At 43.7% G+C, this 27,324-nt stretch overlaps 1 protein-coding gene across 16 annotated transcripts in view; it reads right to left on the bottom strand.

Moving 5' to 3' along the window:
• Window positions 1-27,324, bottom strand: part of PTPRF (protein tyrosine phosphatase receptor type F) — a 342,731-nt gene that overhangs the window by 233,661 nt on the left and 81,746 nt on the right. For all 16 annotated transcript variants that reach the window (XM_072343754.1, XM_072343753.1, XM_072343759.1 and 13 more), the window contains exon 2: window positions 27,171-27,251. The gene's annotated coding sequence lies outside the window, so the exon portion shown is untranslated. The remainder of the gene's footprint in view (window positions 1-27,170; window positions 27,252-27,324) is intronic.

The raw sequence follows: 27,324 nt of genomic DNA, 5'->3' as shown, positions 1-27,324 counted from the left end.
GATTTTCTCAGAGCAAAGAGAAGGCTCCTGAAAAGGGCTTTGTGACAGACTCACACATCTGCCTTCTGTTTTTCCCTTTACTACATGTTCCCCGTCTTTTAGCAGAACCAAATTTCCAGGTCCCCAGAAAACAGCACTGGGAGAACAGGGGCTGTTTCCTGCTGCAGCAGGTGGCAGAGCAGGCACTCACCACACACAGCCATATTTTGAACTAGCATTAAAGACATTCAGAAAAGTATCAGCCTTGTAAATGGAAGAACAAACTACCCAGGGTACTGTCAGGGCTGAAGCAGCAATCCAACTCAGGGAGATGTTAGCAATAGACAACACAGGCTTTATCCATGCTGGTGCTTTATGAGGGTCAATTTGTTTACAGCCCTTTTAAGGAGAACATTAAGGAAGCTAACAAGCTACTCCTTGTGAGGCACACCAAGCCTGGGGAGAGGGACTCCTAGCAAACTGACCTCTGCACTGCACCAAGGGCAGCTTGAGGCATTGCAGCCCTGCACAAGCAGAGCCTCAGTGGTACAGAGCTCGGTATTTGGGGTCTCAGCAGAGCTCAGTGCAGATATGTTCTGGGCTGTCCTTCAGCTGAGCCTGGAGCTATGGATATCCCTCTTGCATAGGAACCAGTTCATTTCAATCAGGAACGGCTTCAGAGCACCCAGCAGTGAAGCCACCCTGCTCTGTCCAGATGGAAGTGTCTTCCACCTGCTGTGTCTCCCGAGGGACTGATTCTGTGCTGTCTGAAAGAACTTCCACAAATGAAAAGTAAATTCTAAAAAAGCTGAACGGAGCTGGTCATCTCTGGAAAAAGGAAACCCTTCCAGAGCAAAGGTAGCAGAAAACCACAAGGGCTGAAATGGGCAGCCAGGACCTGTCATACCTCTCCACCAGTAAAGGCAGCAAACCACACCATCAGATCACACAGCACAGCTGCAGGAACCCAGCAGCTCCTGGAACTCACCACAAACCCCCAAATACCGCCCCATGCTTCTGCCTGCCTGCTCTCAGTTCCACGTGCACACAGACACATGAGGAAGGACAAACCAAATCACACAGGCAGCCACTGCCATGCACACCAACCCAACCACCCGGCAGACAGCCAAATGAACCAGGAATTAAACAATTCAACTGCCCCGGGAAACCCCACCGTCCTTGAACCCTTTTCCATCAGCTGTACAAGAAAGTTTCCAGCAAGTTACTGGAGGTAGAAAACTGTATCCACTTGGCTCTTTGTTTTTGAAAGCATTCTGCTTGGATTTATCCCGTACACGGAAGCCAAACTTACTTCATCCGAATGAGAATCCTATAAGCCCCTCTTTCCTCACCGGAGAGTGGGAACAAGGAGAACAGCTAGTGCCTTCTTGCTTTGCTGAATTCATTATATTAAACCAAAAGCAATGTCATCTTAACTTGAAAGGACTTTTAAAAGAGCTTGAAGCAATTCTGCTGCTGCAGCATTTTTGTATTTTGGATTAACTACAAGCCTTCTTAACCCCTCTGAGTTTGTAAACGCACATTCCCATATCCTCCAAAGCTTTCAGGGCAGTCAATCTCAACAATGTTAGCAAGCTGAGAGTTAAGTCGTACACTGGGTGTAAGTGCTGTAATTTGAGCTCCTCTACTAGTTGAAGAAGTCCAAGTTTAAGGTATTTTCGTCCACAAGAAAGGACCTGCAGAATCTGGTAAATTATCTCAGACATTCCACATGTCTCGTGTGCAATTCCCCCATTAGCATCCCAGGCTCAGGGGGGCAATGAAAAGGTCAAAGTCCTATTACAGCAGAGAGTGCTAAAATGTTATTTAATGTTACCTTTAAGACTTTTCCAGTTAGTATCAACACAAAGATTTCTGTCTCCAGGGAGTTGGTAAATTCATTATTACCTCCACAGACTGTTAAAGCTTTCTTATACAGGACTTAAACTACTCGAGTGTAACAGACGCTAGGAAAAACCTTAGCAGCAAGTTTCTTAAAATGAAATATTAGAAAAAAAAACTTGCCACCAATAACTAGTTTGATGTAGTATGTCATTTTCCTGGACAGCTAAAAGCCTTAGGCAGATACGCAGAGAAAAGCAGCAAAGCATCTCATCAGTCTTTTGTTTATTAAACCCCAAGTTTATTCAAGTGGCTTTGAATCCTGAGCTGTACAAAGTCTTCCGAGCCACTCTGTGATCAACTGCTGATAATGGGGAGCAGAGAGAATCAAAACAGTCCCTTAACTTTATTAACTTGCAGGGAAAGCGTCAGACTGCAAATCCTTTCATCTCTGCTCACACAGCCTAAGAACAGTGAGGGCAACAGGGAGCAGAACCAGCACTGCTAGGGCTATTGGGCACTTCATGAGCATGGTACAACCCTACGACCCTCGCAAAAAACCTTCCTGGACACAATGCTCTCCTAATGCACTGACTTTTATAACCATCTCTTCCTGCAGAACTAAGTATACTGAGGTTTTACGTGTCTGACATCAGAGAGCAGATGAGCTCACACTGCCTGTGAAGTTACTGATGTAACAGCACCATTTCAGAAGATGCCTTCTCCTAGGCAGTGTCACAGCCAGGGCAGGCTGACCTGTTTTTACATGTGTCAGGTCCTCTCTTTCACCCTAGTTAAAGAGGTGACAGGAAGCAAGGAGAGCAATGGGCCATTGCTATGGGTATTTCACCACAGGCTGTTCTTTGCTCACTGCATTCAGCCAGAATGCCCACAAGCATTTCACAGCAAGGACAAGAGGGACACTTTTTTATGACATTACTTTATAGCTGCTCTCTTCCCCCATCTTCCTCCTCACCCTAAACATTAGCAGACAGCCCCGGTGCTTGCATCACTGTGACTCTGCAGTGCTTCTGTGTCCATCCACCCAACCAGCAGTCACACAGCAGCACAGCCAGGCTAAGTCCCACTGTGCATAGGACACAGTCACACAACAACCACAGACTCAATTTCAAATGCACTTCTAAGATTTCTTCCAGCTCAACATATTTCAGGGCAGGCTATGCCATAGCTGTAGATTAAAGGCTGCCAAGCAGGGTTAAAGCTGTCTGAGATGCATGTTGCCTAGAGGAGATGGACAGAGTAACAGGGAGATACAAACTGTCCCAAGTCAATGCAATTTGACAAGAGCCATTTAGACTCGGCCCATTCACCAAAAAAAGAAAGTTAGAGAGAGAGAAAGTCATTTATATAAATATAATTGCATCAAAAGAGTGACTTACAGACTTCTGCACTGTCGATCATTTCCTTACTGAACTCAATGAAAACACACACACACACACCATTCAGACTGAAGAGCTGCAGCATCCGAGGGCCTTGCTGCAGAGTTTAGGTTGGTAGGCTTCGCTACAGCATACCCTGCCCCTGCCAAAACCCAGACACAGCCATTCGTAGCATTGATGGAGGTCTGAGTGGCCCCTGGGCTGGCCCTCATACCTCACTGCTGGGGCTGCAGATCCCACTCCCTTGCTGGTTTTCCTCGTGCATTTTCTACTGTTCAAGCATGGTTCAGAACAGCCAAAAGGATGTTTACCTGTTATCTCAGCTCAGCACAGCACTCAGTCGCTGAGATGGTTTCCAAAGAAGGATTATAACTTTTTTCAGGTTAGTTTACTGCAAGCATAATTCATTTCTATGCCACTAGTGCCTTCAGTGGTGAGCCCAGTCCAACCCCCAGCCCAGGGAGGGACAAGCATGTACTCACAACAGGCTGCACGCTGGAGGAGCAGCATTAGCAGGGAAGCATGCACCATGGCTGACTGCATCACCTTACTGATCCATTAGCATTTGGTCAATGACAAGAGAAGTACAGCCTTTCCTCCCCTTAAGTAAGGCACTAATCTATTACAACTCTACAAGCCAGGGTAATTAATCAAAAGTCTATCATGCCACATAAAATGAAAATGGCTCTAAGATGTGCCTGTACACACCAATTAATTATTAAAGGCGCATTAGCTGAAGCTTTTCACCTGCCATTTACAAGTCAGGGATAAATGACAGGACACACACATCGCCAGCACAGCTCTCACCACCCCACAGCCCCAGGGCCCATCTGCGCTTCAGGGATGTGGGCACAGCAGCAGCACAGCCACAGGGGCAGCCCCTCCAAGCACCTGCATGTGTGTGCCTGACATTTCCACTTCTGCTGTAAAATCAAGTCCTCAAGCAACAAGACGAGGGCTTCCTGAATGGCAGAGCGAGCGTTCCTAGAAACCACCAACCGTGTTGTTTGCAGCTGTGTGCACGCTGCTCTAATCAATGGGAGCACTTAGCATGATGAGTACATACTAGCAAGAAACAAACCCCAGTCCCTTCTGCCACGGCTGCATCTTCTTCCAGACCAACCAATGAATCAGGACCGCCAGCGAAGCACCGAGAGGGCTGGTACTTAATTAAAGCTCCAGAGCAGGCAGAAATCCCCTCTGCAGCACACGAGCCAAGAACAGATGACGGCACAGCAGCTTCAGACTCCCCCATATTTCTACCGCTTACGACCTGAGCTTTATTCTAATTGCACAAATTGAAGAATGATTAGCAGTTGTGTGGACATTAAATGCCCTGTTGATGCAACCAAAACAGATTTGCTTTATTCAGAGTGATTACTTAAGGCCATAGCTGTGAAACTAGAATGAATCAAAATGAAAACATACATTAGAAACACAAAACATCACCTCAGAAATGAGGAGGGTGGCAATATAGCCTCAGTAATAATCTGGAAGCTACATGCTTGAACATCAAGCTTCCCAGAAATGGAGAAGCAGGCACTTTTTTCGTGTAATACCATAAACCTCCAACAATGTGATTCTCATCCTTTACAGTCTCTGAAATGAACTTTTACGAGTACAAACACTAACGAAATTTATCCAGTGTATTTTTTTCCCATCAGGCCTCCATATACCAATCCATATCCAATTTCACGATAGATTTTTTTACTTTTTTTTTTTTTTTTTTTTCCTCTGAAAAGCATTATGAACAATTTTCAGGACTAGCAGAAATACAGGGTCAAGACAGAGACCAGTTTCCATTAAGGCAAGCAGTGCAGCCCTGACATCTCCAGCTGCCTGTACTGCAGCAACCTGCATTGGCATCATCTTCTCTAGCGAACAACCAAAGGGGCATCAGAACTTCTGGTGGCCTTTGGGAGGTAAACACCAACCTACAGCCTTCAACATTTTTGTCTCCTCTGCCACTTCTCACAGTTGAGCAGTGAGAAAATAGGACAGCAGAGTGGCTGCCAGCCACCCCAGCCCCTTCAGACTTCACTCTTAATACGATTACCTAAGAATATGCTAAGTTTACCCAGCTGCCAGTCACCTCATTAACCCTAGCAAAAAAGCAACTAACATAAAGAAAGGTCAAATATCTGTATTTTTAAGAGAGCCATGCTTTTTTCCTCAGCACATTCATCTAAGAAGTGGATCTTGAAAGGTAAGGCTTTGGCTGTTAACCAGCTACTTTCCCTCTCCCCACAGAGGAAGAAATTGTGTTTCACTCTGACAGCAACAGATGATGTTACAGTCATTACAGCTGTTTCTGAACAGTTTTAAACTACAGTCATATTTCAGAGCTACCTGCCAGCGCTCTTGTTCAAAACTTTCATCTCTCAATGTATTGTTTTCAAGAGCAGCTTTTAGATTCAGCTGTCCAAGTCATCAGGAACACAGAACAAAACGCATACTTGAAGGTGGATGATACAAGCCTCCCTGCTGCTTTCTGAATAAAATTCGGTCTTTCTTACCTGCAGCTTCCCAGACTGGATGACCAGATTTTGTATGTGTTGCGGGACAGTGCTGCAGGTGAAAAACCCCAAGAGAAGGTTCCCTAAAGGCAGCAGTGGGTCAGGAAGAGCCTTTATTGGGCAGCTTCCTCCCCACGACATGCAGCCCCTGCCAGCCTCAGCCACTCTGCCCCTCTGGGTTTTACTTTGCCAGCAGCTCTCTTTGTTTTTATTGGACTTCAGCGTAGACCTGCTAAGAGGTTCTTTCCAAAAGACTTTCATGCATGATGTATACACCTCATATTCACGCATTATTTGTGCATATTTTATATTTATGTACCTATATTTATGTAAAAATGCTTCTGTGCACATATTTTATCATCAGGGCATTGTAATTTTCCTCTGAGCAGCTTCACCACCCCTACTTGCTTTGCTTTCACACTGCACAGAGCACAGCAGGGGGATGTACTTACAGCAGCAGGGTGGTGTGGAGCTCCCATCCCAATCCAACACAAGGACACTGGTGGCCTTGCCACATACCTACACACTGGCACCTTCCACTCCCAATTCTAAAGCCAGTGAGAGCACTCATCTCCCTCCCAGACACTGTTAGAACAGATTTTAAAGAGCTATGAAACTGTGAAAGAGTAAATACCTCTATGCTGAAAACAGCAGAAGCTGATACTTGTCATCAGGCTTCTATAAAAACACACTAAAATTTACTTTGCAAAAGTTTTCTGGATTTTATTCTTCATTATCCTAAAATCCCACTAATGGTTTCATTTTAGTCTGACAACTTATAATGCGCTGGAAAAAAACGCTGCAGAACATTTGGATTCTAGATTTTCCACCTTAAGAAAAGCCTAAAAATGCATATTTTATCTCCCGTAACCCTGTGACAACAGTGGTTCGGCTTCAGCAGAAGAGCAATGAGATAAGAAATCAAAATGGTCACCTCTACAATGCAAAAACACTGTATTTGCCAGCACTTTCACATACTGGTTTTAGACTAACTGCTGTCTCCTAATAGCAATTGCAGAAATGACCATTTCAAAAACGCTGCCGTCCAAATGTCATGAAACAAAAGAACAAACGATCCTCTCCCTGTGCCACATCCAACTCCCCGCATCTCCTTCTGGCATCCAGGGGCTGGCATCAGCACGGGATCAGTGCTGCAGCTCAGGTGCACTCCTCCTGCCCTGCTGCCCTCCACCACCCTGCAGAAGAGGGTCCCATTGGTGCTTATTTCCATAATTATACACCAACAATCAGCTGGAATCTCAGTGGGCTGCACTTGTCACCTGTTAGCAGGGCTCCACAAAGAAGGGCTCTAACTAAGCGTGGCAGATGGAGCTATATATCCTGCCCATCTCTAGAGAGCAGATTTGTAATGCAAAGCGCTGAATTCAAGACACGGCCCGTGGATACATGGAAGCAATCAGAACCAAATGGATTAAACAAGGCCCGGGTCCTTGCATGGTGCACAGAATGCTAAACAGCAGCAAGGATCCCTCAGAGGAGGGACAAGTGCATGGCAAGCCATGCGCCAGCCACACTGTCACTGCATACTACTCTTTAGAAACGCCCAGCAACAACTCTGCAACCACCAACCCAAAGACACCCACCATCCCTCCAGCAAATGTTGGCAATTTCTGCACAAAACACTGAGATGTGACCCTGGAGCTTCCTCTGCTCAGCTGTGGGGAAAGAGACCCTGTGATCCACAGAGCCCCCCAGCCCTCAAACTCAAATGTGCAGTATTGCAGGTCAGGAGTTAAATTTAGGTCAGCGGCCTGGCCTCGTACAACCCCAGAGAAATTACACTTCCTCCAGCTGACTGAAGCACATCTGCTGATCCAGAGCAGGAGAAGCTGGGCCAAAGCTAGGCCAGGCACCAGGACAGGAAGGGGCCGCGCAGCTGCTCTTCCCTGTGCCCCAAGAGACACGTGCTGTGCTTCCAGCTCCGGTATTTATGGCTGCGGCATCCAGTCACACCTTCCCGCTCTGCCTTTCCCTGCTACACTAAAGCATATTTTTAAATCCTTGCAGTGGGATCTGTGCTTTCCCTTCTCAGCACCGATCTGGCTTCACAGACCTCCCACTCGTTTTGCTTTAGCGGCTGATGGAAGAGGAGCAGCAGCAGCAGCCCTCAGAGCTCTCACAGGCAGGCTCATGCCGGCAGGTACAGTCTGCCTCAAACAGCCACCAGAAAGATGGAATTCAGACTTCTAACAGCTCCTCCAACGAGACACAAAAGAAAACCATCCTTAGAGCTGCTTTTATTCCCCTGCTGCTCAACAAAACGTTTCCCCTCAGACTGCCAGAACCAGCCCCACTTGTTACCTCACCACCCTACAGCTCTGAGCGGCTGCTGTCACCTTGTCCCACTGCAATGAACGGTACTGATGTGCACCAACAGCAGCCACGCTATAAGCACACACAGCTCATGCAATGCTTTGCAGACACCATCATGAGTCATGGGCCCCATAACCAAAGTGCACTTCAGGGCTTAGGGAGAAGCAGTTTTGGCTGCCCAGCAGTGCTCACACACTGGTTTCCCAATACACATACTGATGAGCTGCTATGCTGCCAGCAGGCTCAGCGGCCCAGCATTTGCACAAAACGCCTCACATACCCACACACACACATAAGGAGCAATTTAATAGTCAGAATATTCAGAGGCACTTACGTGATCTCGAGGAACACTTCTTGATCCGGGTGAACGGACTTCAGATGAAACAGATGCTGGAGCAACCCTTCTCCTCTCTGAATCCCTCCCCCCCACCCTCACCCCAATGGTTTCTTGGGGGTTTGGGTACTCATTTTTTATTTACTGCCAGTTTCTAACGTTGACAGAAACTTTGTCATTCCATCAGATTTTATCCCCTGCTGTTTGGCAAATGCTGATTCTCCCCCATCCTCCCACACGTCTCATGTGGAATCACTACAGCCTCTTATGTGTAACAAAAAAATTACCTACCTTTATTACCTTGCAAACCCCCCAGTTTGAACACTGCCTGGACATCAGAGCTCAGCGCTTGGCTGCTGCACGCAGACAAAGCCAAAGGAGCAGCCTCTGCTGCCCCTCTCAAAGGCAAGAGGCCCACCTCTGTTTTCAGGGGGATGGAGCAATACCACAGAGATGATGGGATTACAGTGGAGATAAAGCCCCAGTCTCCTCCCAAGTGAGATGGACTTCACTTTGTACCAGGCACCCTCCCAATCCTTCAGCCTCAAACAAGGCAGGTACTTTATTTCTGCTCTTAGAAGACATGCCTTAACACTGAACACGCTGCTCCACCTGCACATTCCTGAGCCCCACTATCTGTAAACAAGAGTCAGGACTGACAAATGTGGATGGCGCATCAGCGCATGAGGCAAATGCTGGATACCTCACCATGTACATTAAGATCTCTGGATAGGAGATGGTAAGGAAAAAAACAAAATTATATTACAGATTACAGAAGGATACTGCTCGCATAAGTGACTTAAAGATCACCTTTTAATGATAAATCACAGCATCAGGAGTATTAAACACAGCATGACTGTGAGGGAGTGTGAACCTGGTGAAGATAAGGTGTTCTCCTCCCTTGAAATCTTTAATAAAAATGTAGTTACGAGGCCAAGTTTATTTTTGCTAGGAAGGCCTCAGAATGCTCGCTATTTCTATATCCAAGGGCTTTTTGTGTTTATGAGTTTACTTATTTGAGATTCAGCATACATCTGCTCTTGAAGTTAAGAATGCCTGGCCCCTACTTCTTCACAGGAAGGGAGCGATCAGCCAGCTTTCATTTAATATGGACAAATACATGATTTCAGCAATATCCATCACTCCAAGTTCAATAATGAAAAGTATTCCTCAAACTAAAAGGTTTAAAAATTTAACTACCTCCCTTCATCTTCCAGCCCACTAGAAGAAATTAAGTTGATGTCCTGCAAAAGATTTAATGGCGGAGAAAAGACTCTTCACAGCCTGTCTGAAACCAACAAATCACTGTTCCTGGAATGAGCTGTTGTATCCTAGGTTAATACTGACAATAAAATCCATATACAGACATCGGTGAATGTATTTTCTGTTAAAAGGAACTAAGACTTCTTAACATTTATCACCCACAAGTCTCCTCTGCGGGGCCAGTTTACCCACCTGTTTTGAGGTTATTCCTATTTACACTGTAGACATTTTGAAGAGCAATATAGGGTTTACCCCCAAAGCTTTAAGTGATAAAACCACTTGTAAGTCATTGTGAACTGACTGAAAGCCAACTGCCAGGTGTCTGCAGAAGAAAATGAGGATTTACTTTTTTAATACCTGATTTCATTGTCCCAAAACTTCTACTTAATATAAGATGAAAGAATTACTTGCCTCTAATGATATAATTGCATGCTTTAAGACAGTAGAAAACTTCCAATTTTATTTGACCTCAGTCCTTTAAAAACTATAGCAGGTTCTTTGAAAAGAGTTGGAATCTTGCACACAAACAGGAATGACAACCAGGCAGGGGAAGCAGCCGGACACCAGTGCAATGTAATACAACCATCCCTTGTAACCGTGGCTGCAATTTGATAAGCACATCCTTCAGTGGTGGTGATGGGTTAAGCGGTCACAGCACCCAAGCCCAGCCCTTCCTCACACACATCAGTACCGTTTTGTGAAGAGAACTGGATCAAGGAACCAACAATGAGTCAAAAGTAAAAGCAGAGGAATGAAAAAGAATATAGTTCTCTTTAACCTGAAGCGGGCTCTTGGTCTGATGCACCGGGCAGCTGCCAGTGAAAAAGCAGGTCTGGAAGAACGAGCAGCGAGTTAAAGACTGCTGAAGCCCAGGCTGCCCCCAGAAGAAGTGCTCTAACTACACTCAGTGACCCAATTACTGCACACTGCAGAGTACTTACCAACCTCTAAAAGAGATTTCGAGGCAGTATTTAGATTGATTTTCCTTTTGCAAAATAATCTCCCAACCAGGGAATACAGTTATATTTCAATAACATCAGAAAAATTTGCTAAAGCTTATGTCCTCTGCAGTAAACAATCCCTAAGGAAAGCGCTAGCATGCTTCCACAGCCAGAAGAGTGCTCCTCCTTCATTTTCAACACTTTCAGGAAGTTAAACCCTTCACAGCCTCTTCAGAAGGGGAATCTTCTGGTAAATGCTACGTTTCAGTGCAGCACTCATGCATTTCCACTTCTTTTTCTGATCAGAGCAACTGCCACATGCTTTCTCACCTTTTCGAAGACATTTACTGAACGAGACTGAAGCTCTCAGGATTTACAGCTTGCCTAGACCAAGTTCCTTCCAGCATCAGAGCTATATCTGATGAAGATCTATTAATGAGAACCACCCCTCTTTGTAAAGGTACCATCAAGGACTTGTCTCCTTTCTCAGCAGACCAGGATTGTATCTCTGTCTTGCTGTTTGATATGGGAATCACAGCTGGTTGCAGTGCAGAGATAAGACGTGTAACTCCTTACCAACAATGGAGAACAGCCCATGGATGGTTCCCTATATGCTTCCGACTACCTCCCCATTCACACGTCACCAGCAACCTCAGACAAGAACACTCATTGGCAAATGCTTTGCATTCAGTCCTTAGACAACTTCCTGTGCTTCCTGCACCATGGGGAAGCCCCAGATATTCCAGGCAGTTCTAATTTACCTAAACACTGATTTTTATGTAGCTCTAATAGAATGTTACAATGTCACCATGATCAGGTTCCCCTTCTCCCTCCTTCTTAAAGCCTACAAATCAACATACAACCACAGAACAAGATAGTTATTAAATAAGTAATATGAAACTACTTTCCTTCTCTCTTCCTTTATTTAGTGATTAAATAGAGGGATCTGAGGCTCAAATTTCAGCAACAGGTGCTTTTTTAATTCTGAACCTGAAGGCTTAGTCCTTCCTGGCCAAATCTTCAACTTTCCTACATACTGGCTTTATTGACCAAAGTTAAGAATACGTATCCCAGGTAACTTCTGTTTTGAAATAGAGACGATAATCTTTCCTTTCAATATACTTGTTATTCTTTTATCACCTTTATTATCAGTTTCTGAAATCCTCTTTTACACAATCTGGTTCAGCTCCACGTGACTTGAGCTCCAAAGCCCAGAGCAAAACCAAAGCCTTTCCTCTTAAAACACATTCCCAATTCTAAACCATTGCAGTGTGCTTACAAACTGTACAAAGAAAACAAGTTGTGCTGTGCTGCTTTCCTGCACTGTACCTTTGACTCAGTAATTCCCACAAAGCTCAGTGAGAAGTTACTGGGTTGTCAATCTATCCTCTTTCATGCACCAGATTTCAGGAAAATGCACCAGAATGGCTGATTTACTAATTCTGCCCTCAGTACTATTTCAGGAGCAGATGTGATCTAGCCCAAGAGAATAGTCTCATTTAAATGAGCAAAATGCAACTACAAAGCTAGACTAAATTTAGTACAGCTCAGCCACCAAAGAAGGAACATTATGAGGGCATGTGACAGGTCTGTGCTCCCAGTACAGATGTGACCCAAACAGTTCACCTACACTAGCGTGAGGTGCCGCAAGGTGTAAAACATAATGCTGAAACATGGACGTGCTTAGGGCCCACTCCATCTTTGCATGATTGCTGGAAACTCCATTAAGGTCATAAATACTGTGAGAGCTGACAATAAGTTCAAGAGAGGGACAGATATTCTCCCAGTAGGAGAAAACGCTCTTAACAACTACCTGTGGGATTATGAAAATAGGCTACTTAAGTATCTGCAGCTATTAGTGATATTGTATTGCCTGCCAGATCTAGGAGAGGTCTCCCTTTGAACACATGCTTGGAGTGCTTTTTCTTTTATCAAGGGAACATAAACACTAATCTTTAGGGAGGACTAACAACACAGCCTGCCCAGTGTGGTGAATGGACAGGCTTGTTAGCCCACGGAGTGTTAGTAACTTGCGGCATCAGCACGTTAGGGGAGAGGCATCATTAAATCGTTACAGCTGTCATTTACTGAGTGCATGCTGCACAGCCTGGCTGTCTGTATACTGAGACATCGTCAACCCAAGGACCCCACAAACCACACAAAGCAGAGCGGAGGGGATTAATGCAAAGGCAAGCAGGGTAAGGATCCTGCAGCATCACTGCTAGAAACATTCAAAGACAGTGGGAAAACTCTGCTGGACCACCACGTGTCACTCTTCCCCCTGAAACTACCCATTTGCCCACTCTTGTTTCTTTCTTGCTTTACCTGTGAAGCAGCTGCTCTATCCAAGTGCTTGTGGAAGCTGCCATTTTTCTCATCCTTTCACCTCTGAAATGTCATGGGCATAAAGCTCCCTTTTCGCTCTACGAACACCTAAAATAACTTGTTAGATGCACAGAAAGACTTCCAGGAACATCAACAAAACCAAGATGCATCCACTACAGCCCGAATGACGGATTCCATTTTAGGCTTCCAGAAGAAGAGTTTTAAGCAACCAGCATAATTATTTCTAAAATTAAATAACTGCAGACAAACAGTGCTGCTCAGTGAAACTGAGAACTCTATCAAAAATTAAAGGTAATTATAATGCATACGTAAAGGGCACAGCATTCTGCATGTTAAATCACCTTTAATTATATTTTCTGGATTTGTAACACTGACATTTGAATTCCTAACACCAAACTGATATCCCACCTTAAATAAAATACGCAAACAACTCTATTCTGAATCACCTCGAAGGCTTGCAAAACACAGTTGTGTTTGAACACATTTATCTTTTTCCTTACACTCTTTCAACTACTCACCGAGACCACAATGTATGCTTGTGGAGTCAAAATTGGTCACCAAAGCAACAGCTTGGATGCCAAAAGCAGGATTTCAACTTCATTGCACAGAGAAGAGGGGAGGAAAAGGTGATGACAATGCCTCCATTGTAGGCTTGAGCCCGCAACTCAGTCACACAGGGAACTACTAGTTGTTCATGTGCTGAATCCAAAATGAATAACTGGGAAAGGAACTGAAAACGAGACTTTGTTTTCTTTTAACTTTTGTTCCTGCTACTAACGGCCTTTAAAATGGTCCAGGCATTTATCTCAGACAGAGAGGAATGAGATGAGAAAGATTCCCAGCCAGATTGTCATCTCTCCAAGTGGGTGGAGAAAAAAAGGTAATAAAACAAAAATCTCTCCTTAATCAATTCTCCTGAAGTTGTCCATTTTGTATTTATCACCAACCCCTAGAAAAGAAAGTTTGTGACACAATTAACGTGTAATACTGACAACAGACCTTGAATTCCTTCCTCAGGAATGAAAAAAAACACCAACAAAAACCAATCCCATACCACAGCCCTCGTCTCATGCAGTCAGCTAACTGTAGTTGTAGGGATGGAGAGGACAACAACACCCACTCTCGATAATTTTATTGCTCAACTTTGTTTTTTGTTTCGTTTTTTTACAAAGCTTCAGTTTCTTTCCAACCAGTCCGACATTCTGCTATAAAAAGACTGAGAGTGTTTGTCCTCAGGTCATTACCCCCCCTTTAGTGATGCCCTTCTCATTCCACACTCTAAGACGGCTGGTTATCAAGTTCCACAACCCAACAGAGGCTCAGCTCAGGAATTTCCCTTCCTTGCCTCCTCTATTTAAAAGGTGTTACATTATCCTCTTCACAGTTTGTGGTTCAAATACTGCAGCTGCTAAATAAATACGTATTTCTAGACATACACACCAACACCTTATTAGAAATATTTACATTATTTTGGTGAGCCAAACAAATACTTGATTTGCCCGAGAGAACTGCCAATACACTGCAGAGCCCTGGGATGTGGCCAGGGACATTTTGGCAGCAATGCCCCTGCCCGGTGAGTGCCCCCTGACACACACCTACTGTAAAGCCATCACTGCAAACCCTGATAGACCCAGAAATGTTAGGCATTTATCACAGAACCACAGAGTATCCTGAGTGGGAAGGGACCCGCCACAAGGACAATTGGGTACCCACCTCTGGCTCCACACAGAAACAATACAATGAGTTTACAAAGCCAGCCTCAAAGGCTTTCAGAATTGCCTATGATTGCCTCCCTCTCTGAGGTTTCCACAATTGGATGCACATTAAAAGCGCACAACTGTGCCAACAGAGAAAGACAAAAAGCAAAGCTTATTAAATAACTCCGCACCAAGACTGTACAAGGCCTGGAACGCATCACCAGGCAGAAGGCACAGCAAGCCAGGATTTCTTAGTTTCTATTCTTTGGGGCCACCTGTAAAAGATGTCATTTTTACCCGCATAGATAAGATAACCAGCCATGACCTCACCGGTATGAGGTAACACTTAAGATTTAATGTGACCCCATTACAGCCACATTGCAGAAAGGCATCAGAACATCACTAAGTAACTTAAGAGTTAACACCAGCGCTCACCGAAATGCTTCATTTGTGTCTGCCATCCCTAAATGCCTCTCAGTCTGCACACATGGGATGGTTTTATTGTTTTTAAATACACAGAGGCATGTATTCCTTAATTATACTTTAAACCACGAACGAAGGTCACGCGCACACTCACAGTGAGAGGCAACAACCCAGTCACCGTATGTTCTGTAAACAGCTTCCATCACTTCGACAATTACCAGCAGACCTTTAGACTTATGCATCTCCTGGCCCTTTCCATATTGGAAAAACATCATTAAAACAGATTAAAACTGCTATTCCAGTCAAACTGCTTATCTAAGGGTAGAAGAAAATGTGGACCTACAATTCTCTCCTTCAAAACAAACGATAACATCAACTTACTTCAGACTCCTAATCTTGGAAGAAAATATTCTCTCTAATCAGAGACTGCTAAAACCTACTCTCCCTTCTATTAAAACTATGTATTTGCATAATCACAGAACTGTTTCAGAGAAACATTTTTAGGATGGATAAACAGCAGTCATATGTGTTCAGATACACTGAATTACATTAAATGCTTTAAGAAGAAAAATGTACATGAAGTACAGTTTTACAATTAACATCTGCTTTATCTTTTTTTTTTATTTTTTTTTTTTTTTCTTGTAAGATGACATTTAAGCTATATGCAATGTATCAGAGTGCTTTATCTCACAGTGCCATTTTCCCTGGAGCGCTCGTGTCTCACTTCAATAAAATATCAGCACACAAGGGCTTGAAACAGGCTTTACCTGCAGCACAGACAACTCCCAGCCTACCAATTTGTAAAAGCAGTGGAAAAGCAGCAAGAACAATATTGACAGATGGCCTCTCCCACACTTTCCCTGCAAAAGCCTCTGCTCTGGCACCACCTTCCCCACAAATTAGTCTTTGGGGAATTGATGGATAATGATCCATTTCAGTCTTTCAGCCCGTAAAAATTGGGTAGGGGGTACTCCAGCTGTTTGGCTGTTGTTGTGTTTGGTTGGTCACTTGACTTTTCCCACCCATTAAACTAAACTCTGAATCAGGCTTCCACAGAGAAAAGAAAAAGAAATAAAAGAAAAGCTTAGCCATTAATGCAAATCATTTCCCTTTCCAGAACCTCAGCAACATCGCTAACGTTGTTTGTTAAACATACAGGACTGGAACCCCATGGTTGCATCTGAAATCCACAGGCACTGCTCAACCATTATCAGCACTCAAGGTATTTGGCCACCAAATCTCTGGCAAGACTGGGACCACAGCATCACTAAATCTGTCCTCTGTGTTTTATGTTATTTTAATCTCCTCTTCTACCAGAAAGAAGAGACAGCACCTTTGGGTCATCTTGCGAAGAACCAGCCCTACTTTAGCAGGGCAAAGTGAAAGAAAGGTGAAACAATAAACACCATCTGAGTTCTGCAGGACTTTGGCTGTCCTTGCTTCCACTTCCCATGAGGAAGCCACGACGCACCCAAGGCACAGAGCTCTCCCTTCCTGCCAATCTACAGGCTGCAGCTTTCACCTTGAGTCTAGATTTAAATCAAGGGATGCATACAAGGGCAATGGGTGCTCCCAACCTCAGGACATCAGTGTCCTCAAAAGCAAAGGGTGAACTGGGGCTGTTGTCATTACCAGGTGTGTTTAATTACTGCAATTACTGGCAACCAGGAAAAGGCTGCAAGGCATTCAAAGAGAAAAGGCAGCACAGGGCAGCACAGGCCATTCCAGCAAGCGTAAATACTTTACCATCTGCAAAGTCACTGGAATTAAACAACAATTTTGAAAACCTTCGTTTATTCCTCCCTGACGACACCACGTACGCAGGCACCTACGCTAACCCTATCACCATGGCATCCTCAGCATCTCCATGCCTATGCTCTGATCGATGAGCTGCACAAAGTAAATAGAAAGAATTCCAGGCAGAAAGAGTGGAACACATGGTGCACATATACATGAAAGCAAACAATACTTCAACCAACTGTTATTTTTATCCGTATGTAAACAGTACCACACTGAAAAAGTAAATCTCCTGCACCGCTCTTGCTGTCAGCCTACCAAAAGAGAATTATTTAGCACTGCAAAGGAAAATACATTTCTTAAGAGCCCGGCATCTGAGCTATGAGCAGGAGGCGGCTCAGGCAATTCAGGGTGTGAGACACACAGCCACACAGAGGGTTCCATGGATACAAAGCCTCCCATCCGATGGGCACAGCTGCCAGGGTCTGCTCCTGCTCCAGGAAGAGGTGGAAGGCTGAGCTCTGGCCCATCCCACAGGCAGCAGCAGGCTTTAGCAGTCAGCATGCAGCATGGCACTGGGACCAGTAGGCTCTGAGGGAAGAAGTGAAGCTGACTTAGCACTGTGGAAAAGAACCTTGAGGGCAATGGCCCAGCAGCTCCGTCTGGCCATGAGACTGCAGGATGCATGCCTGATCAAAGCTCCTCTCCTGTTTCTGAGCAGTACCAAAGGTTTCTCTTTTCACTGCACTCGCAACTTGCTCTGGTTTGATTCAGCTTTTCAAAGGACAATGAAAGCTCTGACTTCCAAACAGGAGCTTAACAGATCTTCTGTGCTGCAGAGTAGGTGGCTGAACTACAAAGTTGTTCGCTTTCCACAGTGGTGAGCCGCGGCCATTCCTTTAACATGGAGATACCACCTGACACAGACAGACACCTCGGTGCATTCATTCAATCTGCAAGCCCACAGAGGAAGGACCGGCTTTGACCCATACTGCTGTGGCAGTGAGGAGAGCAGCTCTGGAGGAGCAACAGCAGGAACTTGTTCCTCCACCCGAGAGCAGCAGCCATAATTAGGAAGTGATGGATGTCGCTAGTAAAAGTGAGTGATGTTTTTCAGGAGCTCTCTCATCTGTAACTGCACTGTTTTCAGATAAAATAACCCTTTCTGTCAGACAGTGTCAGGAATGTCTACAGCCAATCAGTCACCCTGCTATCCAGCTAAAAAATATGACGTACTTGTCATAACATCTGTAGCATACATTTTATCAGCCCTTCCTCTTTGTGTACCCCATCAGTTAGGGTCTCCGATTCCAGCAGTGCCGATAATTTGTACTCCTGAAATCAACAGATTGAGATTTCCAAAAAACCCAACTGTGGTGCAGGTGAAACATCTTCACTTGAGCAATACACCTTTCACAACAGCATAAAGCAGTATGCAGACCTGGAGATAACAACCATAACGCAGAACTCAGGAGAAAGCCCTGTTCTCAAATCCGCACTCAGGCCAACAAAGCAGAACCACCATGAGAAACAGCTCAAAAGGAAGTCAACAAGATAAACTGGATCATTTCAAACTCGGACAGCATAAAATTTCACACTATAGTAACTTCATTTACAAGATTTCGACAAACATTAAACAAGGAGAACAAATACCTAACACAATTAACAGAGATTATACATACGATCTAAAGTCTCCATGCCCCTGTGCCAGGAAGGCCCATCCTGCAGGCAGGACAGGCAGTTTGGGCTGCACAGACCCCACGGGCTGTCACAGCTATCAAGGGAGATACCCACCCAGCTGCTGCTCCTCAGCCACGTTCCCCTGCCAGCCTAATGGAATTGGCTCCAAAACCCAAATAAAAGAAGCACCCACCATCAGTGAGATTAAGGAAAAGGGGACAGCTGAGCAAGACCGAACGCTGGTCTTTGTGAATGCTTTGCGTGGTCACCAGTCAAGCAGACTGGCTGTTTTTAAGTGATTAAATCGGCCCTCAGCAAAAACCTTAGTGTTAATTTCAAAATGTTCTAACCCAGAAAAACCTTTCCAGAGAAACAATTACATTAAATTGTCAATAAGGTTCAGCAAACAGACTACCCCTCCAAATGGCAATGCACTCTGCCTCTGGAAGTCACCTTACAAAACCGGATGGAGCTTAAAACAAAGTTAACATTTCATTACATAAGAGACATTCTTGATCTTTAAACACAGCCAATGTACATTAATATTTAACCATCACATGTTACAGATTGCATATCACTATTACGAGCTCATAGCTATTATTTTTGCAAAACATTAAGAAATAGATGCTGAAGTCATTCATCACATGTCTTCTATTTATTATGATGGGAAATAACAAGCTTCTCTGATTAGGGAAATGTTTATTACATCACAAGACTACAGTTTCCTTTGAGCACCCCACTCCAATCCATGTGCTTGATTGCAAAGGTTTCTTAAAGGCTCTAAGTTGACCACCAGTGTATCCTAGAAAACACTCCCATGCTTCTAACAAAAGAAAATGCCAAAGCACTGAGGAAATTTACACAGCTGATTATAGTGCTTTCTCTTGCAAGTTGGTTGAGAAAACAAATGTCTTTAAGCTAACAGACTCTACTCAAAGGGAAACAACCTTAACAATACTTGCCCCTTTTGAAGCACTGATTAACATCACCTATAAGAACACTGCCACTGACCTGAGGTCTGTCATTCTGAAACCTCATCCTCTCAAGAAAAGGAAGATGCAAGTAGTTTACTGCACCACAGAATAAGAGACGGTAGGGTCCCTAGTCCAAACAGAGTAGGGCTAACATCAAAGTCAGACCAGTAGTCCCAGCAGCCTCACCTCTCGCCCCCTACCCAGACCCCAGCCACGACTAGGGCAGCCTTCAGCTAGCCCCCACTCCCCAGTGAACCAGCAGCTCCATGTCTAGGGCTGACCAGCACTGACCATGGCAGAATTTTTTTACCTCATATTAAATTGCAGTCCTGCTAATACTCTCCAGATGGAGTTGGTTCTTTCTGTAACTATTAGGTCATGTATAGGTGGTCATCCAATACACGTCCCAGAGCGCTCTTTTGCAGCTGTGCAGTTTAGCCACATCCTCCCTGTTTGGTATGTCCTCATTTCAGTTCATTAAGTTGCACGTTGCAGGCTTCCAAATGCCTTTTCAGTCTGCCATGACCACTTAACTCTGAACTCTGCTTTATAACACTTGCAGCCCCTCTCAGTTTGGTCTTACTTGCAGATCCTGCAAGTACTCCCCTGCCCACATCAGTGAAGAGAACAGCAAACAAAGCTCAGCCCAAGACAAACAGGGGTGTGTTCATACTACCCGCCTTGGTCCCCTGATTTTCACAGCAAGTTATAGGGAACTACTCTCCAAACACGGTCTTTAAACAGTTACTTGTTTACCATATAATTAAATATGTATGTGTTCCTATTCCACAGAAATGCCACAAGAGGTTACGTCAAAAGCTACCGCTCCCCCCCGGTCCCTCACCATCATCTTATCCTCCAGATTCCTAGAAAATGATTAAAAATTTTCTTCCAATTCTCTAAGCATCACAGCTAGACTAACCAGCCTGTAATTCCCCGGACCTCCCCTTTTCAAAGGCAGGTACCGCATCTGCCCTTTTCAGTCCTCCAGGACCTCTCTTGCTCTTCACAATTTCTAAAAGATAATTGTAAATGGTTCGAAGGTTGCTTGGCTAGTCGCTGCTGTACCCTAGGGCAAATTTCATCAGGCTCTGACTATTTGAATACACCTATCTTATCTGCTTTTTCTGATCTATCCTTTTCCTACTCTGTACTTTACTCCTATCGCCTCATTTAAATTAATTTTAATTAATGTGCAGACACGCTCAAGCAATACAATAACTACACGGAACCCACTTAGTATTTTATCTTTCAGCTATAACGTTAGGAAAAAGCCCCAGACTACTCAGCTATCATGACTGTTTTTTCCAGAGATGCAGAAGAACATTTCAAAAACAAAACAAAAACCAACCCAGATTAAAGACTGTATATGGCGCAGACCAACTCTCAGCTCAAATGTCTGAAGGGAAAACATTAAGAAACGTCAATAAGCTCCTTTTCTTCAAAGATTAAAAGTTAACCGCATATTAGAAGGAACACCTTTCAGTGACTAAACCAGCCTGTTTCAGCTTGATACATTAAAAAACACAACACTTCCCCAGCAGATAAAACATTTGATAACCAAATGCACAATTTCCTGTGCCATTCCCTGAGTTATCTAGTGCTGATCACTGCCGGGGGTAGGGTACCAAATTAGACTGACCGCTGGTCCAAACCTGCACAGCAAGTCGCACCACTCTGTGAACAGACAGCTATCTTGAAGCACATCAACATTTTAAAGCACCCACCTGTTATAGCTATAATTTAACTTTCATCAACTGGATAATATCATCCTCGCAGCTGAGACATGGCAACTTATTACAGGAGCGTAGCTAGCCTGCTTCTATGCAAAGCAAACCAGACAGCTTTAGATCATCCCCTATGATTTCTGTTTTTTTCCTCCAAAATGAACTAGGTGCAGTTGACATATCTCAGCTGAAGCATCATAACTTCCTAAAATGCTCCTTTTCCACCCTGACAGACATCAGTCTCCGCTCTGTGATCCCCTAAGCGGGACATACAACATTAATGGGGATTCTGGCTGTCATTCTCAAAAGCAGTTAGTGGTTTTAATGCCTCAATTTCTAACGTACCCAACCTGAAAAGCTTTAAAAGGTCCAATTTTCAGGAAATGAACATTCAAAATTGCCCAGTGGTGTCTTTTTCTCCCCTGGTTTTTAAATCCGGTATCCGGTTTTAACTGGGGCTTCTATCTAGAAAATCCTTTTGTAAGACTAAAACCTCCGTACCAGCTAAAAAGACAAAAATATTTTCTTTTGCTAGCTGTGAAGAGAATGCAACAAATCCACACATCCTTCCAGCTATACAAAATACAGCATCTACTCCAGAATCTAAACCTGAGTACTTTCCTTGAGCGATACAGTGCAAATCTTCTCTCACAAAATACTATAATCTTTCAATGAAATCTGTTTTACTGGACATAACAACAAAGCTTGATTTCCTACACTGGCAGGCCAACCAAAGAAACACAAGAAAACAGTACTTCCAACCCACGCATGCCTGTATTTGCTTTTAATACAAATATAACCATCAGTAACCCCTTTCTTGCTACTTGCTTCTACTGAAAAAACAAATCATAATTAGCAGAATGCACTGAAATTACCCCTGAACTAATGATGACTAGAAAAGAGAAGTATGAAGCGAGTGAAAAGCCACACCAATGAAATGTTGACCACCTTCTAGGCTGCTATTCCATATTTCCTAAGTGAAATAACTCAGGATCAGCTTTAGTAAGGGCAGCCTGCTACCATGCAATTGTTCAATCCAAGGACAGCAAAAACAATTATTTCAGGTTTCTCTACAAATCCACAGCCTTGCCTGAGAGTACGATGCGACGCGGCTCCATCCCATGCTGCCCCACAGGCCCATATATCTGCTGCTGAAGGAGGACAGCACTCAGAGCCAGGCAGGCACCTCTGCATGCAGTTCCATCTGATGCCCTACACAGCTTGACTTCAGAACAGAAGTCTAACCCATGCTAGGTGGTTTCAACTGAGCTTATGCTGCTAGACAGAACGAAACCAAGTTAATTAGAGTTAAATGTATCCTCAAAGGAGATCTCAGTACCAAAACTTCTTATGCACATTAACTTAGGTAGCATGTATTTCTAATGAGTTCAGCACTTGTTTCAGGTTTAAAAAAAAACAACAAAAACCAATGCACACACAGCATGGCAGCTATTCAAACCCATTGCGCCACAGCGCTCGCAAGTGCTGACTACAGGGGATGGCAAAGTTACGCTGCCAGTTATGGTGATTCTACCTTTATTGCATAACCCTCAGATAGCTAAATTAATTAAGTAGGTGAAGCGACAAAACAAAAGCCACCTACCAATATGCTGATTATATAATAGAAAAGGAAATGAAAAAGACCAGAGGGCTAATGCTCATGTTCAATTTCGCAAATATGGTTAAGTCTTGTAACATCTCCAGCATCTGTTGATAATGTTTTTCATAAATACATTTCTGAAAAGATATATCCATGCAGAACAGTTAAAGCATACATCTTCAAAGCAGAAATGAGTTTTACTCGCCTAAATTTGTAGCTTGAAACCCCACCCTGCCCTCCCCGCATGCATCTCCAGCACATACAGTGTGAAGCCAGGTAAATTGCCAGCAGCCGTGCCTTTTGGGTATCAAGCTGTTAAAACACTCCACTCATTGTGAGATAAAAGGGCCATAAAGTCCAAAAAACCATAGACAGCCCTACATGAAGAACGCTGAGCTGTGCCAATGAATTCAGCCGATGCCCTTTGGAGGCTGTCATTTAACATACAGCCAGAAAATACTGCTCACCACACTACAGCCAGACACAGCAGCTCCTTGTTTCACACTAAGAATTACTGTGCTGTGGCCCGAGTGGCACAACACAAATTGTTAAGTCACATAAGGTTTGTGTCTGTGTTGTAGAAACACAGCCTATACTACTGAAAAGCCTTTAAATTACAATATAGCATCACATACTGCAAAGTGCAAATCAGTTCAGAGACAGAAAGCTTTATACAATTGTAAGAATCTTACTTTGATGACAATTCCTTTACTTTTTTATGTCCGAATCAAGAAAACTGATCATGCAGAAGCTCCATTTTTAACTGCAATCCCAATGCCCAACTTTCAGAGGTAACGTTGCATGAAAAAAAAAAAAAAACCACAAAAAATCCCCCAAAACCATAACCACAGACAGATAATATTATGCTAGCAATAGCTTGTGCTAGTAGAAAACACTGGTTTTAGGTGGTTGTTTTTGGTTTTAATCTTTTCAAACAGTCTTTGGTTTGAGTTTATTACTTTAAAGACTGTAACATTTAAATCGAAACTTTACATATTTTTGTATATCCCTGAAAGAGCAATCATACAATAATCCCAGTGAAAGTGAATGTCAAGATTGCTTCCAGATGTAGTGCAGCCTCCAAACTCCTGGGAACCTAATCTGAATTCTGCTAATCTAGGTTACAATTTATCTTCAGGGGCTCTCCTGTAAAATCATCCCTAGATGCTTTGGATTCAGGCTGACGTGATTGAAAAAGGTTTCCTTTTTCTCCTCTCATTCACCTGAACAACACAAATATACTCTGTGTTTTTTTTTCCCCAGTTCTCTTGTAACCCCCCTACCCACAATGAGACGGACTTGATTAAGGAAATTACTTTAGACGAAACCCCTGCAGATAAAATGTGACCTAGATCAGGGAGATTCTGCCCAATTTCAGTTCAAAGTAGTTGATTTACTTTAAAAGATGTTACTGCATGCCACTCAAACTGTACTTTCAGCCACGTTTTGCATGGGTCAAATCTGTCATTTTTTATTTCCTAAAACCTGAGTTTACATTAAGAATGACAGAAGACCTTCTCAGGGTCAGCTGAAAACATACATAATTGACCACACTCAAAAAAGAAAGGCTAGGAAATTGAACAGAATAGGACCACCGATGAACTGAAGAAGAGCATGACCAAAGCTGTCAGCTCAACTTGCATGTAACACCGCTGCTGCTCTGGATCCACCAACTTCTCTCTCCTGACCTGCATGAGATGGGCATGTGGTCTTCACAAACTGCTTTGCAGTGGGCACATATACTCTGAGCCTTTATGCTCAACAAATGCAACCAACATTGAGAAAACACATGCAGTATGCCTTGCCAACAAGTTCTTCCCTGCTCTTCTGTTTCTGTGAAACACAAGATTCCTGCAACCAGCCCTGTCGTGCATGGCATCTTTGCGTAACACCTCAAGCGTTAGAGATCCATATCTCTAAATCAGAGAGATGAGTTATGAAGGGTGACCTAGTCAGTAGATAAAGAATTGGCTGGCTGGCTGCAGCCAGACAGTTGTGGTCAATAAACACAGTACGTTCATCTGGAGGCCACTGATGAGATGTGTCCCCCATTGGTTCATTTTTGATCTGGTGTTCTTCAACATCTTCATCAATGAAATAGACAACATTATCGAGTGCACTCTCAGAAGTTTGCTCATGACACCAAGCTGAGTGGTACAGCTGATACAATTGCAGGAAGAGATCCAATCTGGTCAAGCTTGAGAAGTGGGCCCACACAAACCTAATGAGGCGTTGCACTTGGGCTGAGGCTATCCCAGGTATGTCAACAGACTAAGAGCAGACGTGCTGAGAAAGACAGGAGGGTCCTGGGGGAGAAAAGGCTGGACATGAGCCAGCAGTGTGCTCCTGAAGCTAGGAAGGCCAGCTGTACCCTGGGATGCATCATCAGAGGGGTGGCAGCAGGGAGAGAGAAGGGATTGTTCCCCCTCTACTCTGTCCTTGTGAGGCCCCATCCGGAGCACTGCATCCAGGCCTGGGGCCCCTAGCACAGGATGATCATAGGGCTGGAGCACCCCTCTGGTGAAGACAGGCTGAGGCAACAGGATTTGTCTAGCTTGGTGATGAGAAGGCTCCAGGGAGATCTCACTACATCCTTTCAGTACTTAGGGAGCTTATAAAAAGAGATGAAGACCAACTGACAGCGATAGAACAAGGGGGAACTGTTTTAAATGAAAAGAAGGGAGATTTAGTTTTGATGTTGGGGAAAACCCTTTACTCAGACAGTGGTGAGGCACTGTCACAGGCTGCTCCATCCCTGGAGGTGCCCAAGGCCAGGTTGGATGGGGCCCTGGGCAACCTAATCTGGTAGAGGAGCAACTCTGCCTGCAGCAGAGGCGTTGGAACTAAGTGATCTTTAAGGTCCTTTCCGACACACACCATTCTATGACTCCATGATAAATGGCACATCCACCATCTGACTACCATCTCCTAGAACTGCCAATGTTTGATTAATGCCACCTGCACCCACCAGAATCCATTCCAGAACACTTTGAGCACTAAAGCTCTTCTCTTGCTCTCTTTCAGCTCTAACAAGCAAGCTTTCCTCACCCTCCCAGGACCACTCTGCTGTGCTTCCAGACACACATACCTACTTTAAGTGCTTTGGTCTCCATGTAAGCAACGAGACCAGTTCCTGGTATTAGAGAAATCTTGTTTGTTTCAAACAGCATCTTAGCTAATGAGTTTTCTCTCCCCTTCTACACTCCACAAATACTGGGTTGAGTAATGCATAGCCTAATTGACTGTTAAGGTCACTGGCCAGTTCTTTAATCTTATTTAGTACACTTTGAGACAGTTCATGAGTCATTACGGTTTCATTCTTGGGGACACAATGACACATAATATACATTAATAAAGAGCATAAATATAATTCAATGTGCGTATTATACAGACTACAGAATTAGAAAGGTAGCATTAAATATTTCTTTGCAATGTTATCATTTTAATAACGTTGCTTATTTTAATAGACAATAAAAATATTTAATTGTGAGAGCCTGCCGATGTCTTTATAATTTGTTATGCTCATGCAGCTCTAAGAAAAGGCAGTAAAGTCACACTTTAAATAACATCCTGAGGTGAAAGAAGGGTTCAAGGGAAACCTACCTCAAAATCTCCCTATTTGAAGAAAAAAAAGTACATTTCTTCAAGCTGTTATTCATTATATTTGACTGTATGATATAAATTACAATTCAGTGCGCACACGTCAAACTTTGGAATACTTTTGAAAGGGATCAGTATCACTAATCAGGCACTGAAATCCAATTTCTAGGGGAATATCTGGGTGCTCAAAAGGTGAACATTTTAACAGGCTTGAAAAGACCTCAGAAAAATAAAGTTAAACAGTAATTATACATAAATGTGCTTGAGAAACTTTACACCTGCCTTGACACGAATCCCATCTTTGCGCGGATGATGAAATTCTTGGCATTGCTTTAGGTGATTGGGATGGCATTAACTTAGGCAGGGTAAGAATGCAACAGCCACAAGCCCAGACAGGTAGGATAAAGAAGTTACTGACTCAAAAAAAAAAGCATGACAGCTTATCTGTTGAAAGTCTAAACATGTTAATCACTTAACATAAACAGATCTGCTGATATTTTTAGAAAGGCATCTTAACTCATAAGTAACAATGTTAAAAATGGACACCAGGAAAAATAATCATATTTTCCAGAGGCTGCCCATCAGACCGGGAAGAAAAGAAAGAGGAGAAAAAAGGAAAAGGAAAGAAGACAGGTAGCTGGGTTTGTGATTAGGACAATAAACAAGTTGTTGGCAATCAGAGTTTGGCTGCTGGCTGTGCTACAGACTCCTCCTGCAACCTTTATCTCACTGTGCCTCAGCTCAGTCTGTAAAACGCAGGTAATAATGTTTCCCTACCTCACAGGAACGTTCTCAGAATAAATCCATAAATGCCTGCGAGACGCTGAGACGCTACTGTGACAGAGGCCATAAAAATACCTAGGAAAGAAAAACAACAAAAATAAGTGTCATAAACAACAGTAACAGCAGAGAAATTCACAGACTAAACAGA

Source organism: Excalfactoria chinensis, chromosome 8, assembly GCF_039878825.1.
Source record: "Excalfactoria chinensis isolate bCotChi1 chromosome 8, bCotChi1.hap2, whole genome shotgun sequence".
NCBI lineage: Eukaryota > Metazoa > Chordata > Aves > Galliformes > Phasianidae > Excalfactoria > Excalfactoria chinensis.
The sequence above is the reverse complement of the archived record's forward strand: the minus strand, read 5'-3'. Positions and strand labels throughout refer to the sequence as shown.